The sequence below is a fragment of the Neopsephotus bourkii genome, unplaced genomic scaffold, assembly GCF_033783945.1.
Source record: "Neopsephotus bourkii isolate Nb327-2 ecotype Australia unplaced genomic scaffold, CSIRO-AGI_Nbou_v1 NB_882, whole genome shotgun sequence".
Taxonomy (NCBI): domain Eukaryota; kingdom Metazoa; phylum Chordata; class Aves; order Psittaciformes; family Psittacidae; genus Neopsephotus; species Neopsephotus bourkii.
Genome location: NW_026901376.1, coordinates 2,612,864 through 2,631,894, shown reverse-complemented (window position 1 = coordinate 2,631,894; position 19,031 = coordinate 2,612,864). Strand labels below are relative to the sequence as shown.

Sequence of the window (19,031 nt, the reverse complement as noted above, 5' to 3'; positions counted from 1 at the left end):
ATTGTGTTGCAGCCAGGATTGCTATAAGAGCTCAGGAACAAATAAATGTGTGGCTCTACTCCAAGGGGTTTTCCTGCTTGTTTCCTCACAATTGACAAAGAAGCCAATGTTGTTTAAGAGTAAGGCAGGATGACAAATCCATGCATGTGCTCTACTTTGTAGCTGTCTGAGCCTGCTGCTGCAGAGTTTTCTTAAGAATGACAGCATTATTATATATTTCCTGGCAGAGACAACCTAAACTGATGCCCATTTTCTTCGTTCTGTCCTGGGAACTGCAACCCAGGATGTATTAAAACAGGAAATACCATCTAAAATGTTGAAAAAACTGGTTGACAAGGAAAAAAAATAAAATAAAAAAATAATTCGAATCTTACCAGTAGACAGATTTCTGTTGTAGTTTCATAAGTGGATGTAAAACTGAAATAACCTCAGCAGAGAAATTGTGTACTGCTACCCCATGTTGTATCCCAAATTATTTCATTCAGTGACATTCCTTGGGACTTCTACCAGCATGAAATAGTTGAGTGCAGATTGATCTTACAGCAGTTTGAAACACATATCCCTTAGTGGAAACCTTAGCCAATTGGAAAAAACACAGACAGGTGCCCATCAAACATTCACAGCATGGTCTTGATGTTTGTCAGGATTATCCTAATAACTAATGACAAATTAACCTAGTCCATCTCACTGGGAAACCTGCAGGACTTTTATGCAAAGGAAACCAAGCTCCATCAGAGAGGGATCCCATGCAGTTTGTCACAGCCAGAAGAACTTCTCTGCTTCATTTGCTGCTCTTGTGTTTCTGAAATTTCCCATGTCTAGGGAGTCAGGCTTGAAAGTTAATCTGGAAAGGCTACAAGGATTTTGCTGTGGAAGCTGCTACTGTGAAGTTATGTTCTGATAAGAGGGAGAGACAAACCAGAGCTGGCTAAAAGCTGAACAGCTGTCTTACTCCTCTTGGTTCTGCCACTTACCTTTGGCTGCCCTTCTCCCAGATTCTGTGTTAGGATGGAGAATATGGATTTGCAATTGCACAGAAACTCCTTGTAACCTCTGACATGATTACCATCTTCTCATATCTTAGAAGCCTACTTAAATTACAATAAAACACTGCAAAGTACCCCCTTCTTCCTCCTTTTTCCTGTCATTAGAACTACACTCTCATAGCAACTGAGGGATTATTAACAACCTGCATGTCAAGCAATTCCTGCTGGAAAATCCATGGGTGAATGAGAAACAGCAGTGCTGAAAGAGCTAGAGAAGAGTTTGCACCTAGAAATGCAAACCTAGAAGGAGTGATGGCATCATCATTGAATTTTGATGGTGACAAGTGGAGTATGTCCTTGGAAGTTTGTGTGGAATGGAGCCATTGAGACATAGTCATGGGCAACCTGCTTTAGGTGATCCTGCTTGAGCAGGTGGGCTGGGCATGATGACCTCCAGAGGTCCTTTCCAACCTTAAACATTCTGTGATGTTGTGAACCTACAGATGAACTTTGTTTCATCCAATCTATGTAATGTCTCACTCCCTTAGATACCCATTTTATGTGTTAGAAGCAAAAAGAACTCGCACATCTTCTGCTGAGACTTGCCTCACATACATCTTGTGCTGAGACAGACCTGATGTCACTCCTCATTTGGCCTATATCGTTGGTTTGAGGGAGACGGTTTGAGGGGAGATGAGGGACTGGGGACTGGAACACCTTTTTTATTTTGCTTCCTGGGGTTAAATATCTTATATAGTTTTCTCTAATTTTAAACTGGCAATTTTCCCATCGACACACTGGGTGGTAACATGGTCCCACTGAATTCCAACTCCCTCTTGGGCTCAGTGGAGCCAGAATTTCAGCCAGCGATTTCTGTCACATTGCCCTAGGTCAGTTCTAACATTTAGGTCCTTTAAAAATGACATGTTGGTCCCCTGAAGCTCCTCTTCCCACTGAAATAACTGATTAGGAAGATCTAGTCTTTGGCTCTTGGAAAACTTCTCTCTGTAGTCAGAGGGATGTATATCCTAATGACTGAAGATTTTGTTAGATGATCTGAGGTATGACTCACTCGATGTCATTTCAACTATGGAGTTCTCTAACTCCTTGATTAAAAATGTCTTATCTGTAGGCATCTAGTCACCATCTGAAGACTTTAGGAGACAGACAGATAAAAAACACTCCTTCATCCCTTTGCTGTAATTTTTTTCTTAGACTCCATTCTGTTATGTCCTCTTTACAACCTGTCAGTGCATACAGTAATGAGAGAATATAAAATATATGGGGAGCTTATTAATCTAGGACCAAAATTAATTATATCCCTCAAAATTAGAGGCATATGAAATTTCTCAGTACAAATTAGAATGTTTTTAATTTGGGAAGAGAAAGTCAGTAGGGTCTATTTGGAAAATAAACAAATGTGTTTGTTTTCACATTGCTGAGATTTTGACTTCATCTTGCAGTTATCGAAACATGTCAGCCAGCTCAGAGCCTAATGAGAATTCCACCCACCAAAAACAAATTATGTTTATAATAAGTAGAAATGGTTGAAAATTCTGAATTTTGAGTGCTTGATTAAAGCATGTTGATTACTTTTTCAAAAGGGAAAAAACAGATTCTGATGTAAATATTGCCAAAGGCTCTTTTCCATACCAATTTTCTGTGTAATTAACAAAATATTGGTTGGTATTATTCATTTTTTAAGTAAAGAGGTCTTCACAAAACCTGTGGTTCATCCTAAGGTATAGTTTATACACATATAACACCCAGGGAATGAAAGCCATGAATCAGACAGTCTAGCTTATGACTATAAAAAAGAGTTTACCTTTGCAATAATGCTTTGTCTTCATTAGAGGAAAAATTGAAGCTAATTTATAAATCAAACTAGTCATTGAAATAAGAAATCCTTGGAGACAACAAAAAACTTTTACTTCGAGATGAGTTAGTTGCAGCTAGTACACCTATTCAGTCTCCACTAGCAGTTGAATATTTTGGAGTAAAAACTTGTTTTTCTTCCTCTTAAAATATATTCTAAGATCAGGAGGAAGATACAGAGAGAGGTCAGCAAGGATCAACCTGTAAGAGCGACAGCTTGCTCATTAGTGAATGCAGTAGACTTATTACCACAGAAAGAATAAAATCTAGTGATTGTATCTAAGAAGTATGAATGTTTTCCTTGTCAAATGTCATTCTCTTTAGAATTTGGCAAAAGTAACTTAATGTAACATTTTTTCATGTGAAATTCAGCTGGGCTGTGACTTTGTAATTTTTTCTCATGACGGTAGTATAATTTGACATATCAACTATATTTATAATGGAAATAAACTTCATTATGACTCCCCAAAGGGATCTGATCTAAATCTTACCGAAAGAAAAATGGAAAGACTCCCATTGACTTCTCTGATCTTCGGTCAAACTATTGTAGTTATACAGTTCTCTTGCTTTCACCCTTTATGCTTTGCACCCTGAAACCACATATATTATAAATCTGTTTGCTCAAGTCATCCCTTGTTTTGTTCCCATTGTTTTACAGCATGTTATAGGTGCACTTGCAATGTAAAGCTGAACAATTACCATATTTTTGCAGTGTTATTATCTTGGCAGCAGAGAGTACAAGTATGACAGTGTTATAATCTCAAGCTTACATTAGGTCGCATAGAGCAAATTTTGCAAGAAGGTAACTCTGCTGACTCCTATATCATTACAATCAGTTACAAGGGAGCAGAATTTGGCCCCATTTCTGCAAAATAACTGTGGCTTTCCTTAGCAGTCTGATCATGTCATAATTCACTTTAATGTTCATGTATACTAGCCCAAAGGGCTTATATAATTATTAAACCTGTCTCATCATGAAAGATGGATAAATCACACCTGAATACAAGAGTAGGAACTTGTTGTTTTGTTTAGATTTTAAACATTTTAAAATCATTATTAAATGAGCAAATTACGTATGCCCTGCAGTAGAGGATACTTCTTACTGTTACTGGGATGGATTTTGAAGAGTACGATTTTATTAGAAGAAAACATTGATTAGCAGGGTTGTGATGAGTTTATCTGAACATAAGTCAAGGAGTAAAAAACAAAGATAAACTCATTGGACATAAACTACTGTCCAGTTGGATATTAGAATGTTTCACAAATCAATTAATACTTTATCCTAAGCCACAAGATATCATATTCATGAGGGACTCTAATTATGCAAACATCTGTCAGCAGTGCTATTTACAGAAAGGTTTCTGAATAACCCAGACAATCATTTCTAGTTAAGATAAAGTCCCAGAAGGTGGGTCTCCCCAGACTGGAGAAGCAGAGATTTCCACTTTAGCTGGGTCTGCAATGCACAAGGAAATAACAAAAAAATCAAATATTCTATGAAAGCAAATGTCAGGGAGACAAAGCTATCTAGAGTCTGATTTAAACCCTAAGGAAGTGAGCAAAAAGGATCACTTTAACTCCCATAGCCTTATATCAAGGTCTCCTGAGGTATGCAAAAGGAAGTATTAAAACCATGGAGTGTGGTAGAACAAAGAGAAGATCTTGCAGACATGGAATGGTACAATATTTCTTATTAAGAAAATATGCCATGCTGCAGGAAAAGCATTCAGATGTATTGAGCAAGCAGTTTCCAATTACTCCACGCTTAGAGTTAATTGCACAGCTCCTTCCCTACATCAGTTATGGGTACATTCAGATCCTTGCTGTTAGCAGGTGTATATTTAACTTTTTGATCCTTTTCCGATTAATTTAATACTTGTGCAGATAACTCTTATAAACACCATGAGTATTTTTTGTTGTAGGAACAGTAAGGAGTAGGAACATGGAGCTGTAAAATGCTTTTTTTTTTTCTTTTCCTTATATTTTATTTTAATGATATTAATTTTCTTTCTTCTACAGCCAAATCAGCAGCATTTGTAATAAGATAGATACTAAATTCCTGCATTATTCAGGGCCAGTTCCACTTCTCTGGTCACTGTTACAGCCAACTAACTGTATAGTTACAGCATTCTCCCTCTTCATAATGAACAAATGATAATTAGATCAGCTTAACCTGCTGAGAGAAAAAGGACAAGACAAGGGCTGAATGTTAACATCCTGCCTTCTCTGTCTCAGGAAAAAACAAGTTTTGAGCTGCCATGTCCACTCACGCAAATTCTGCTACTCACTTGCTTTGACACCAGCTGCCACTGCCACTGTTTCAGATAGAACCGAGATCTACAGCTTTTCTTTTCCACTCACCATGATGGTAGATTCCATACGCAAAAGACTTTGGGATTTATGGTTATTGTAAAAGTCCTCCTCTGTTGTAAGACTTGTGCAAGCTAAAGCGCATAAGAGCTGAGGAGGCCACAAACTTCCCACTACTTACTGTGCTGATTCAGTTGTGTAAGTCATGCTCTTCTATTTATCTTTTCTGATTCTAGGGAAGACCTATCCTTGTGACAATGGCAATACGAGGAACTGGTACCTCCATTCTGAGATCCCTACTAGTGACATTTATCTGGCATTTTCTCTGAATGCCACCCTGAATCATACTCCAGGGGGAACAAAACACGGCTCAGTCCTGTCATCTGATAAATCTTCTGTCATTATAGTCACTTGCCATGGTTGGTCAACCTTAATCCTTACCTTTTGTCAGAAGTTGGACCTTTTGGAGTGAAATCTTCAAGCGTACCTTATGAGGTAACCCCAAGATCATTAGGATTTGTAGGAAAGCAACGGGAAATTTCAGTCTGAAGAGCAACAGAGATTCTGCCCATAAACTTGTGAGGATGGAAGAGAATTATTTGTCCCACTGAAGTATTTAAATCAAGTTTGCAAAATCATGGTTGGAAACCGTGGATCATGCAAGTATCAAAGGGAAGTATGGATTAAAGAGAGAAATCCAGTAAGATAGTGTGTCCTTTGTGCACTGAGGTTATATATTTAACAGATCTCTACTGAGTTACTTAATAACCTACCAGATGCCAGAGACTTTACAGAAAAACAGAATTACTTAGAACTTTAATGTTAAAATGTTAGCAGGCATTCCTCCTGGCTGACCATACATAGCTAGCATATGAGATGTTACTTCTGCCACAATAGTTCAAGTTTTGTGTTCTCTCTTTTCAGTGTTATTGTGGATCTGTGTAATTGTTCTGTCACTGTTTGCCATGCAATAAGAGACACTCATGTTCCATGAAATCACAAGCCAAGGACAAAGCCATGCCATTTCACTCCAGCTATAAATAGGGTAGCTTTTAGTGAACCTCCCCTTCTCGATCATCAGGTTTTGTGCTCTATAGGGATTGTGACTGAAGCTGAGGAGGACGAAAATTGTTTCCTCAGCACTAATCACATTAAGAATTTCAAGCCTGGATGCCAGGAGGGTGATGAATAAGAGCCAAGCCACCTTGATGGATCTCGAAGTTCGCTGGAATTTCCCTTGCCTTGAAAATGGAGCCCAGCCACGATAAGAAGTGGCACAGCTTTCTTCACTGATGGACCTTCAAAGAGATTCCTCCTTCAAGGTATATCAGACATGAGACTCAAAGGAGTAGGGAGGTATTGGGGCTTTATTGAGGTAGAAATCAAAATTTTCTATTTTATCTGTCGTCATGAAGCCAATAACACTGTAAGAGCTGTGCTGCTAACACAGCTCTGTCAGGCTATTTCAAAGAAAGGCTGGGGCTGAAGCCACCCACTCCATCTCCTACAATCCTCCCTCTAAAAGTCTCTGGATTAAAATGGTTTGTGAAGCAGCTGCCCCAAAATCTCCATCAACACCTGGCCTATTTTTTCCCTTAGCCCAGCACTTTGAGGAGCCTATACAAGTCCTAGTGCAGGGCTAAACATCTGCTATGACTTTATTGAGAAACTGAACTTCCAGGAAAGTTGTGATTTGTTTGCAATTTTTTTAACATCTTTTGTAAATTTTTTTTATTTCTTCATGAACCACAGAGCATTAAAAATTAATTAATTTGGTGTTGGTTTTGATGAGCTGAAGTGCCTCACAGAAACGGTCAGGGAAAAGAAGCAGACTTTTTGTCCTTCTGAAGTCCACTTTGTCAGTAATTTGGCTTTTCTTCAGTAACTGATGTTAATCTTCCAGCACATTTATAAGGCACTTCCAGAAGTCATTTCAGTGCTTGCAAACATTTTGCAAACAGACCAGCACCCCACGTGTGCAGTGACTGCTGGACTATAGGAGAGAAGAGGATGGCTTCATAGTTAAATTCACTGGAAGTTCAGAACCTGCAGGGATTTAATGCATGAGCCTGCATAAAATACTTAATCCCTTTCCACCTCAGGCTGCAACTATGCTGAACCCCCAACACACTAAAGCTTTTCTCTGACCAGTCTGTAAGATCTTCACAGACACATCTAGATTTCCAGTCAAGTCTGGGGACATGTGCTGAATCCAAGGGATAGATCCGGACTCGCCATCACTCACCTCCCAGCCACTTCCCTTCCTGGCATGTGATCCCAATCCACAGGAGCTGATCTCGATCTCTCCAAGTCCAGCAGTAGCTCTGTCCTCTACTCTCAGCTAGAGATCTTTTCACCCTCACTCCGGTCATTCCTCAGGACTTTGCTGAAATAAATTCCCCTTCAGTTACTGTTTGAGCTGCATGGGTTTTCATGCTTATTAAGCTTTCTATTTTACAACTTGTAGGTGACTTTGTCTTTCTGATTTAAACTGTGATCTAGATGTAGGGCCAATCTCATTTTTGCATGGTTTTACCATGAGATTATGAAAACTACTAATGGAATAGAAATGATGTTAAACAAAATATGAACATTTATCTACTCACATGTCAGCACAACCTTTTAAAAGGGCCTAAGAAAACACAGATGTTTTTTATATGAAAGATTAGTACATTTACTACAAAGAAAATCACACAAAATATGCTTGAACTTCAAAATAACTGACCTTTGAGGACCTCATCCAGTGGTTGCATACATGAAAGCAGGGAAAGGTGTATTATCTTTCTTGGCTTGACTGAGATGTTAATGGGTATCTGGTTAACGATCCGGCACACTTGCACTGGTACTCCAAGCTTATCAGGGCTAGATGCTGTTTAGAAAACAGAGGTCTGTGGAAGAAGAAAGATTCCCAAATTTGTCTAGTATCTTTCCAAGTGCATTCATGTTTCCATTCAAATTCTGGCGTCCTCTTCTCAAAAGTTTTCAGAAAGATAAATGGAAACAATATTTCTGTCCTGGTGAAAGGAAATCCAAACTAGACAGATCCCATCCACTCTCCATGCTTTAGCTGTTTTCTTACCTGGTTGAGTAACAACTCTGTTATAAGTAGATCCCTTGATTGTGTTTTGTGTTGTAGGTGAACACTCATTGCAAAAAAAGAGCATGACTTACATGAATCATCACCTTAAGTACTTTAGTGGTTTAATATTTCCAAGTTGCTTTGGACCAAAGGTGTGAGGATCTAATTAGGTCTTAAATTTTAGAGACTGAGTCTACTGGATGGAAGAGATACCTACTTCTTGTCTCCTAAGCAATCAAAAGGAGTGGAACAATAGGAGTGGTGATAAGCACTTGCCAGGAATGCTGGCAAGGGTAATATCTACCTAATAGGATTAGTATGATGAATACCTTTATAGTGTAAAGCTAAATAAAAAAACACTGATACCATTAGATGGATAGATGGATGGATGGATGGATGGATGGATAGATAGATAGATTTTAAGACACTCAATGTGGTTGGAACTGGAATCTTCCTGGCTGTCTGCACATTTAATCTTGCATTGCCAAGTGGTTCATGGTCCTGTGTAAAAGGAGTTTTACCAGTTTTTGTATCCTGTACATTCATTCTACCTCCTTCCCAGTTCATCACCTCAGCTGACTCAACGACAAGCACCATCTACCCTACCTGAAATTAAAATAAACAATTCTTCAACCCTCATGGTACAAAACCAAGTTTAGCTCATGCTCCAAACCCTGAACTAGGAGAAATGGATTGATTTACAGTGTGAGGAGTCTCACAAGGAGTCTCTTACATTAGTAGGTTGTAGATTTAATTCTATTGAAAATAGCTTTCTCATCCCCCAAGCATAAATTAATGAATCAGTAATTTACTGAGTCAGTCAAATACTAAATCTTTCAACAGAAGGGGAGAGGTGAAAAAGAATGCTTCAGAGGAGCATTAACGTGTTATCCTCTTTATTTGGTGCCATAATCACACTAATTAGGGCAACTTTTAATTAAACTCCTTTCATCTAGATTGACTCACAAAATTGCAGTTATTAAGAATAGGAAAGCTAATGGCTCATATATGCTGTTATGGATTTTAATAACAGCCATGCTAACTATGAGAACTTGCACCCCACAAGTTTTTCAGAATAAGCAAGTGGTGGGTTGCACCCACTGGACTGACAGAAATGTCACTATTGTCCACATTGTTTTTATTCCTTCTCTTTCTCCACAATAGTCTAACTCACTGTATACTTGCCTTCTTTGTCTAGCGTGACATTTGGTCCCACACGACTAAATAGAGTCTGGTCTGAGGTAACCAAGTAGGAGTTGGTGGTACTTTAGGGTTGCTTTTTTTCTTTCTTTCCTAAAGAGGTCCACTTGATAACAACAGTGAAGCATTTCTGAATGCCACAGGGTCACCCACTGTGGAAAAGAAGCCCCTACCTGCATTTTTATGGTCTGTCCACACATGAAAAGGTGCCTTTACAAGATGTCCTTCTTCGTACTCTAAACATGAAGCCTGTAATTAAATAGGAAGAACGAAGTTACCAAGCAGTAAGCACTAAAAAGGCTTGTGCTTCAATAGCGTTCTGTTTCCAGGAGCTCAGGTTAGCCTGAAAGGATAGAAATCGTGCAAAAAAGCAGGTCACAGCTATTTCTAGAAATTGTGGAAGTGACTGGAGCCTCTTGACGCCAGGAACTGGAATTTCCAGACATTAAAGTAGCATTAAGATAGAACATACCTGATGCCATGGAGCTCACAATTATCATTAATTCGACCACAAGTAAGTGCATTTCAGGTAGTATTAAAAGGTTGGATTAAGACTACAATAGCAAGGACATTTGTTTAAGTATAAAAATCCAGACAGACAGCCCAAGCTGTGCCCATCAGAATGGCTTGTGGGTAAGAGGCACAATGACATAAGCAGAGATCAAAATGTTTTACCTTTTGAAGGTTTTTGTTTTCCTCTTTTTTCCAAATGAAGACACTTAAAAATGTAGACGCTCTTGTGATTGGATTAGATTAGGTCTTTAGTTAATTCTGCAATCTTTCTTAAAAAGAGCCCTGAAATAGAACAGTAACTGTTACTTACATGTAATAGATATTTTACAGTCTTTCTAATTACATACATTTCACCAATAGCTATTATGTACAGTCAATTAAATGGGCAGTTAAAACACCTTAAATTGCATACCATGGACCATACTGAGTAAATAAATAATTAGAGAGTTATTAAAATGCAAATTCCTAACATAATGGAGCAATTATGGAAGCAGAAAGTATTTTAGTTCCTGACTTATTGACCATATCAGGTTTTCTAGTGGGTCCTGCATTAATGCTGCTGACACAATAGACACAGAAGCAAAATGGTTTGTTTCTGTCAGTGCCTAATTACTTACAGCTTTTAGAGCCTGAGGTTTGACTTAATGGGTTGTAATGGCTTAGAAGGGAAAAGGAAACTCCCTGCTCACCCAAACACTACATAACATTCTGAAAAATAAGCGTTATCAATATGTATTTTCTGTATATCTATCTTTGTCCATCATTCAAAATTGGTCAATTTTTAATTTTTTTAAATTTTTTTTTCAAAGTTAGCTAGCAGAAATGGAACCATTCTGTTTGCTAGACTCATCCTAGTGAAAGCTGAGATCAAATGGAGCTAGGTTATAAAAAACTGGCACAGACCTGTCAGGGCTGCAAATGAGTCCTAGCAAATGCATGCTTTTGATTCGCGAAGCTGCCTTTCACCCCAAGCTTCAGGTGTGCATCCTGGCTTTTGGACACAAAGCTCAGCAATTTGACCACCCTGCCCAAGAGCCTATCCAAAGCAACATCAGGGCTTACCTCTTTTGGACACACACGTTTTAATCTCTTCAAACATAAGTCATTGGATGTTCACAGTTGGAGGTGTCTCGAAAATGCTGTCCGAGGAAGTCTTTGCAGTGTTTTATTTCAGAGCCACTTGTGTCCTGTTTAAGTCATGAGGAGACAAATTACAGCTCAGGGGCTGTTTCCCTTGGATCAGCAAAAAAGTTTGGTATATACGTAGCTTCTCTGCGGTAATAATCAAATACAGAAACAAGTTCCTAGCGCCACACAAAGCAATGAAGGGCTGTAGATCTAAAAATAATTCAGTAAGCTAACAGAGGATCTCTCCACTGGTGGCTATTAAACACCAAGGTTTGCATGCTGCCTGCAGCTGAGTGGTCCCAAAGCTATAGCTCAGCCAAAACCTGAAGGAGAACTGAGGAAGGACAATCACCTGTTTTACCCTTATTACGTGTGCATGTGTAGGATACAACAGTGGGCAAGATGGTTCTTTTGGCCCATTACAGGTCTTCTACCATGTGGGTCATGGCTATCCAAGGCTGGACTTGGCTCCACTGATAGGGCTGTTCCACCAGGACATCTCAGACGCTTTTTGCTATGTGAAGTTAGCAGCTGCTTTTCTATCATGATCTAAGAGATCTATGTTATTTCTGAAACACAGCACATTTTGTTTGTTTTCTTGTCCCTACAGAGACCAGACCAGTGAACTTGCTGCATAAATCAGAGAAACTGTTGCCCTTTAGAGTATGTGCAGTGGGGCTGTGTGCATTACTACAATATATATGCTTTGCCATCAAATTCTTTTGTCTCTTTCCAAATGAAAACTAACATGTAATGTAGTAAGGATCATTTTCCTTTGCAGTAAGGCATGCTGTGTATGCTGAATGAATTTTATTCATATAAGGAACAGACTCAGATTTCTTCAACTGATAGTGTTTTAACTATCACCCAAAAAGTCTCTATAAAAATGTTTAAAATTAATTTCGAGTCCTCCAGTTTCTTATAAATACATTTTTTTTCAAGATTTAAGAGGAAATTCCTATGCATTTCTGCTCTTAACAGATTATATTGACATTATTTTATTGACACTGATTCCGGCTTTGTTGCAATAACTTTCTTCTGATGCCGTGTTCTTTGCAATGACTTGGCTAGGCTTGCCTAGAAAATCAAAATTAGAGTTACAGTTCAGAAAATATTCATTGCTATACTAAATACATATAAAAGTAATTTTTACAAATCACATATTGCAAAATTGCTCCCAGACACATAGTGGTTGGAATACAACAGCTGGTTACCTTTCAGTATTATTGGCATGTAAAATGTGATTGCATCAAGCCAGAGCTTCAGCTAATGAAAACTAGAAAAGCTGTTTTGCCTCCATTGCTTGCTTTCTGGATAGAAGAAAGAAATAAATCTTTGGCTGTTTTATTGTATGCACAAGGGAAATAAAATTAGGGGTATTTTTTTAAAGATCATTGTTTAGTGAGGAGGAAAAAGAGGAAAAAATACTGGCTAAAAATATTCCCATTTAGGGAAGTAATGCACTCCAAGGCAGGCACCTCACTGAGTCCATTCAGCATATGCATAGTATGGTGGCTGAGTTATAAATGTGGGGACATGGGATGGAAACCATGCAAAGGGTAGGAGATGATCACACACCTTGTGGACTGCAGAGTCTGTGCAAAGCTTGAGAATGTTACCATAGGGTAGTGTTTATTTTTAAGCTTTTCTATACAAGATGTCCTATCTTTATTCAGCGTAGCTTCCTGTAGGTAAAACCAGTGCTGCTTCTTAAAGTCTCTGCAAGGTTGGAGATACAGGTTTAAGCAAGGCAGAAATAAAAGGAAAATTGAAAAAAAAAAAACCAAAACAACATGACCTTGTATAGCTACTGTTATCTCTCCAGCAAATTCAACATAACAAGTTTCCAGAGGAAATTCATCTAATCATTGTATTTTTTTTCCTATTTAAAAAGAAAGAACTGTTCCTCACAAAACAGTGAAAATTAATTTGGCATGCAATGTAACTAGTTTCAGTAAATTGAGGAAATCATGTGTGGCATTCTTTGTGAAAAAAAGAAATAAAAATCCATATTCACCAACCTGCTTTTCCCTAGCTCTCCATTTTCAGCTCTAGACTTTGAAAAACCACATGGGTCATGTCTAATTGGATGTGGACTCATCTGACAAAGCATCTTTGCCTTGTTTTAGCTAGCAGCAGCAGTAAGTAACTCTGATGTGATCAGTTCTTCCAGAGCTACGATGGATGTGTTCTACAAGGCTATAGGAACTTGAATTAAGCTCCTAACTGAGCAACATGCACCCTAGATGGTTCTGTCACCCCCGTTTGGCTTCTCCTCATCTATTAAATAACTTCCCCATCTCAGGGTATTATTGCCTGGCTGAAATCTGTTACTGAATGTAAGGTGCTTAAATAAGTATGTGGACAGATAAGTGAGAGGAAGATTAAAAATCTTTCATTAGTGTTCCAGTCTTTAACTGCCACTCCTCACAAAGAAAATGTTGGAAATATGTAATGTGCTCACATCATGTTATCTTGCAAGCAAATGTTAAAGGAACCACAGTAACCAATTCAAAATATGCATGAATACATATAGTATGTTTACATTGGTAAACCCAGTCTGTTTGTACTAGGAAACATTTTTAGCAAATAATTTTATTTATAACTTCTGTGCAAGCATTCCAGACATAGGTGGTCTGTAAATTCCTGAAGACACTGCTTAAAAGGGAATTTGTTAACTGAAAAATAAAAGTAATAATATCCTCTTGAGGTGCTAGATACTGCTCCAGCTGGTACCAAGTGTTAATCTTTGAAGAAGTGAACTCATTTTTGTTTTGACACTAAGATAATGCTCTATGATTTCACAGTGAAAACACTATCTACCCCTGCTCTTTCTACCTCCAATAAAGTTTTACAAGCAATAAAATCGCCTAGAGATCAGCTATCTTCCTGTTGGTTCCTTTGAATGTTTCCTTTTGATGCCTACCGCACAGAAACCTCCCCAGTGAATTACAGCACGGAACACTTCAATACCACTTCTCGATTTAGGTATTTAGTCTGAGCTACAGAGTCTGTGGGGTAGACAGGCACTGGCAATAGCACACTTGTTAAAAGCAAGAATATTTTCAGATAGGAGGAAATCTAGGTTAAATCTGGATTAAAAGCAACTTTTGCTTTCAGAGTTCTCAGTGTTTTCTCCTTGGCTTCCCCTTGCTTATTCCCTTTGAAGGCTGATAACACACTTCACCCCCATGCCCAGACACTGGTGCCTTCCCCAGGTGGCAAAGACGCTTTGCTCTGCAGTGGTTTGTGATAGGCTTAGCTCTAAACATATAATGACACTGGAGACAGGGGAACTCCCACTTCCTACCCTAAATAACTCTCTTTGGGATGATCCAGTTTGTTCTTAGCCAAGCACCACGTCCTTTCTAACTGGTATAGCTTTCCTACTAAAGTAGCAATTAGGAAAAACATTGCCAATTAGCTAATTGCATTTCTCACAGCTGCCTCAGTACAGATTGCCTTATATGTCATAAACTTCTCTACACTTTACAAATGACTTATCTCGGAAGTAATTTTTATAAGCAATGTGTTCATTTATATCTTAATTCCAGGAAAGTTGCTGGCTTTCCTGTTCCAGCCCATGTAGAACAATGCACCCATCCAGATTTCCTCATGGGGTTTGCTAGCCCTGTGCTCACAGAGACCTGAACAAGAGCCTTGGCACCCTCCAGCATAGGAAATCCCAATTGCTGCTGCAAACAGCAAAATACTCACAGGGATGCATCTACATAAAGCCATGCTGCTTCTACTTCCCCTTGAGCAACCACCTCTTCCCACCATCAGAAGCAGGATATGGCTCTATATGGCCTGTGAGTGCTGGAAGTACCCAAAATGGCAATTCTTGGCTTACTTTGCTCTTCAGATTTTAGCTGGAGTGCACCAGCCATGTTAGTCACTTCCTCACATTCCTCCTGGACCCCATTACAGGAAAGGAGAAACAATGCACCCTTGTGCAATTCAACCCTTGCTCGGTAGGCAACATAGGGCAGTGGTGGCACATGGCACTGAGACACCTGTCCAAGCATGGCTGCCTGGAGATGGAGCAGAAACAATGGTGGAAGAGACAAATCTGAGGGGATGCTCAAGGTCATGTCATTCAGACTTTTTAACTTGAATTCATAGATATCCTTGTATCTTCTTGATCCAGGATAGTAAAAGCTGTGGTTGCTCTGCTGTGAAGTATACAACCTGGAGCTGTAAGAAAGTGGCGTATTTTTTAAACTTATTTCTGTCCTAGTTCTCATGTTTATTTACATGACTGTGCAGAAAGATTTTTCTTCAGAGGAATACTCCTACCCCATGACTCCCTATGAGCATAAACCAGACCTCTGCAGCTCTGATTGGCTTGAGCCAGTAACTGAAGCAGAAACTGCCAAAACAATAACATTTCCACTAGAATAAAAGGGCTAAAGGTCTGTGCATGATAAGGTCCACTCTGTGATGCAAAGGGGTTTTCTGGTAAGAGTCTACAAGTAGGGAAGTAGTAGGGGTTTTTTTTCAAACTGCACCAGTATTCACTCAAAAGATTGAACTTCCACCAAGCCCAGGCCAAGCTGCAATGAAATCCAAACTTCTCAGGGATTTTTAGAGGATGGTTATGTATGGCCTGCTGACCCTTGCAGTGTCAGTGCAGGGAAATTAGACCTTCCTTTCAGGAGATAATGGAGAAGGTATACTCTGCCTTGACCAATTCTACTGTTGCCTCCAATAGAACATATAGGATTATTTCTTCTTTCTAGACTATACAAAACGAATTACTATGAGGGCAGATCAAGAACCTCACATGAGGAATCATGGGACAAGAAATACATATAAGCCAAGTGCCAGATACTGTTGCTGCTTGTTACAAAGCATCACAAACCCATATCCTGTGAGAACTAGAGGAGTTAGACTTCTTTATTCCACTCAAGAATGAGCATAAATGGTCTTCTTTAAGTAAATTGTCCACAGATATATTCTGTAAATCCAGACAGAATTCCCATGTTTTCAGGATCTGTACTGCCTCACCTTTTGTACCTCCCTGCACTGTATCTTTTTAAATTGCTCTTTAGTGTTATTTTGTGTGAGTTCAGCTCCTGCCAATGTTTCAGTGCAATTGCTAAGTCCTGCACATACTTCAAATGATAGGCTTGTGCCGTCTTTCATCTGAAGCCAGATGGGTTTTAATATAGTTATCTCTTTAAAAGCAGTGCTCCCCCTCATCCTTTGCTGCTTCACCAAAATGGGACAGGCAGGAAATTCTTCATCCAACTTTCATTCAAGAGCTGGTTTGTAGTAGCTGTTACAGACAACCAGATCCAAAGGCTATTGAAAGCAATAGGGAAAAAAAAAACACCCATTGGCTTAAATGGGTCTTGGATCAGGCCCAAATAGCTTTCTGGACCTTTATCTAAGTTTTGGGCTTTTCCAAAATATTTATAAAGTAATACTACTTCTCAGCTGGCTAAAATGTAACCTTTCACATTTGTGGAGACTGTGTTCTTGACGTAGCTGGATGAAAAGTACCGACGACCATAGAAAGGTTTCTGAAGGCAGAAGAGAGGACCATGATTTCAAACCTGCCCATTAACAGGTAGGGTTTGATGTGTGGCTACCCATCACTTGCTGCTGGAGTTTCTCACACTGAGTGGGCAACCTGGGCCAAACAGTGCTGCTACCTCTCCAGACCAACTCATTCACCTCTTGTGCAAATATTTACCCTCGGTCAAGATGATACATGAGGTCATGACTCAAACCATCCTTTCTGCAATAAGGCCAGGAAGGGGAAACAGGAGAACCAGGGCTCAATCCTGTGTTTTTCCACCCATTGTCTTACTGCATTTGAACTGGAGGGAGGGAAGAGAATGCACGAGTGATGGTGATGGAGTGCGAGAAACTGTCCTGTTTACTAAAGGAAAATGCTAAGATAAATTATTAATTTCTCAAATAATCCAGTTCATAAAGCAGCCTTGTTTGCAGAGCTGTGTTAGTGCAGTCTCAGTAGCATATGGCTACCACATCCCCAGAAGGAAGATCCTAAAGCAGTAAAAAAGAAGAAGACTGTCCTATATTCAGGTTTTTTATTGAATTGAGAGATCTATTAAATGTCATTGTCAGGCAACAGAGGATACCAGCTTCTTCTTATAGAATAAAGAAGTAAGGATGACAAAGAAATGATTTGCAGAATGAGAGGGAAGGGAAATATCCTTAAAACCATGGTGTAAGCCCTGCTGCTTGCACTCCCTCACCCCATCAGAGGCCAGACCCACCTCCTTCCTCATCCAGGTCCCATTTTCCAGGCTCGCAAGGGTTGGAGTTACTCACATTTTAATTTTTGAGTCAGATGACAAATTCCACTTTGTTCCAGGGGTATATTACTAAATCACATTGTGCCACATTCAAAGTGAGTTGGCCTTTTCAGACACTCTGTGCTCCAAGGAGAAAGACATTTGTACAAAAGTCTGTGCAGTGTATATAGGCATTTAGTAGGGAGATTAATATTAAAATACTCAGCTATCCAATGAACTTATTAGGATAATGTAATGACTTGTGTCTAGATGTTAGAGTTCAGTTAAAGTTCACTGACTATTATGGGACTGATGGTATATAGAATAGCTTAATCTTACCGTGGGAAAACTAAAGTAATGTAGGGGAAAATTAGGCAAGACATGGAGGATAAACTTCCATTCCTATGAGAGATACCACGAGACATGCCAAAAAAGGCAGAAAAGGAGCCATTTACTTCGAAAGCAGTGGGAAAGGCTGCACTGTTACCAACACTTACAGTAGCCATTTGCAACCCCTATCTGTTTTGTAGACATTTTGCAAAAGCAGGGAGGGGAAAAAGTGCTGCTTTATGTTTCCTTTTTTAGGTGCACGATGAAGAGGGGAAACCAGAGATTCAAAAGACAGCTCTGTATTGCAGGATAAAGATTCCTGCTTCGTTTACTGACAGGACCTTTCTGTGCATAAGAGAAGACCTCCCACACCTTAAATTACTGCACTGAATGGATTTACATTCTGCTTTATCCTCTGCATTCCAGCTCCTGCCCTTAGCCTTGTGACTGAGTGCATGCATCTCCACTGGCTGCATGTCCCAGAGAGCTCAGGTCACCCCCACCATTAAAACTCAGAACCAAACCTGTAGGGAAAAAGGTTCCTCATTTCTATGTATCTTTCCCAAGTGCCACTGCTTCCAAAAGTGAAATTAAACTTGTAGAAGAAAACATTTGAGAGAAAGTTAGAGCTAATGAAAGCTGCACAAGGTTCTTTGGCTTCACTCATCTAGAGGGGAAAAGTATAGCTCTAGGCAAGCAGGAGCTTGTTGAGCTTTAAGAAATGTTACCTGCTTAAAGGCAGGTAAAATCTGGCATAAGCTGTTAATCCATCATTCAGGTTTTTACATGCCAAACTCCTGTAAATGTTTTTCTGCCACATCCTGTCTCCTCCTTTCCCAGCTGAAAAATAATAATAATTTGGAAGCGCATGAATTAGGTCTGCCATTCTTTTTCTCTTCTTCTCTTCTTTTTTCCTTTTTTTCTTTCATTATCCATAAACTACATCATCCAAACCCCATGTCTCTCAAAGGACTTGATCCTCCACTTCTAGACAGAGGACAAAATTCACAACTTCAATTTGAAGGGAGACTCAGGAATCTCCTTCAATTTGAAGGGTACAAAAAGGATTTTTCATCCAAGACAGAAAAACTAAGCCTTCCTCCTGCCCATTATATATTCATGGCCATCATCAGGATGCTGCTTTGGTCAGCTACCAGTGACCCAGACAGCTTTCCAGCAAGAGAAACTGAACATGTTAACCCCAGGTGTAGGCAGGAGGGAAAGGGGAACAGAAAGAGAGGTTAATATTGATATGAAAAATGGGCAAGGCCAGATTTAAGTAACCTCAGCATCAGCAAGGAGAAGTGTTGACAAAACAGTCATCCCGCTGCCAAGGCATTG

General features: G+C 39.3%; 1 long non-coding RNA gene across 1 annotated transcript in view; it reads right to left on the bottom strand.

Moving 5' to 3' along the window:
* Nucleotides 1-6,286: 6,286 nt before the first annotated feature.
* The window catches only part of LOC133214311 (uncharacterized), a 43,695-nt gene continuing 30,950 nt past the window's right edge, over nucleotides 6,287-19,031 (bottom strand). Inside the window, exons 2-3 of the long non-coding RNA XR_009726091.1 lie at nucleotides 7,897-8,059; nucleotides 6,287-7,557 (exon numbers count right to left, since the gene is read on the bottom strand). This is a non-coding gene — a long non-coding RNA (uncharacterized LOC133214311). The remainder of the gene's footprint in view (nucleotides 7,558-7,896; nucleotides 8,060-19,031) is intronic.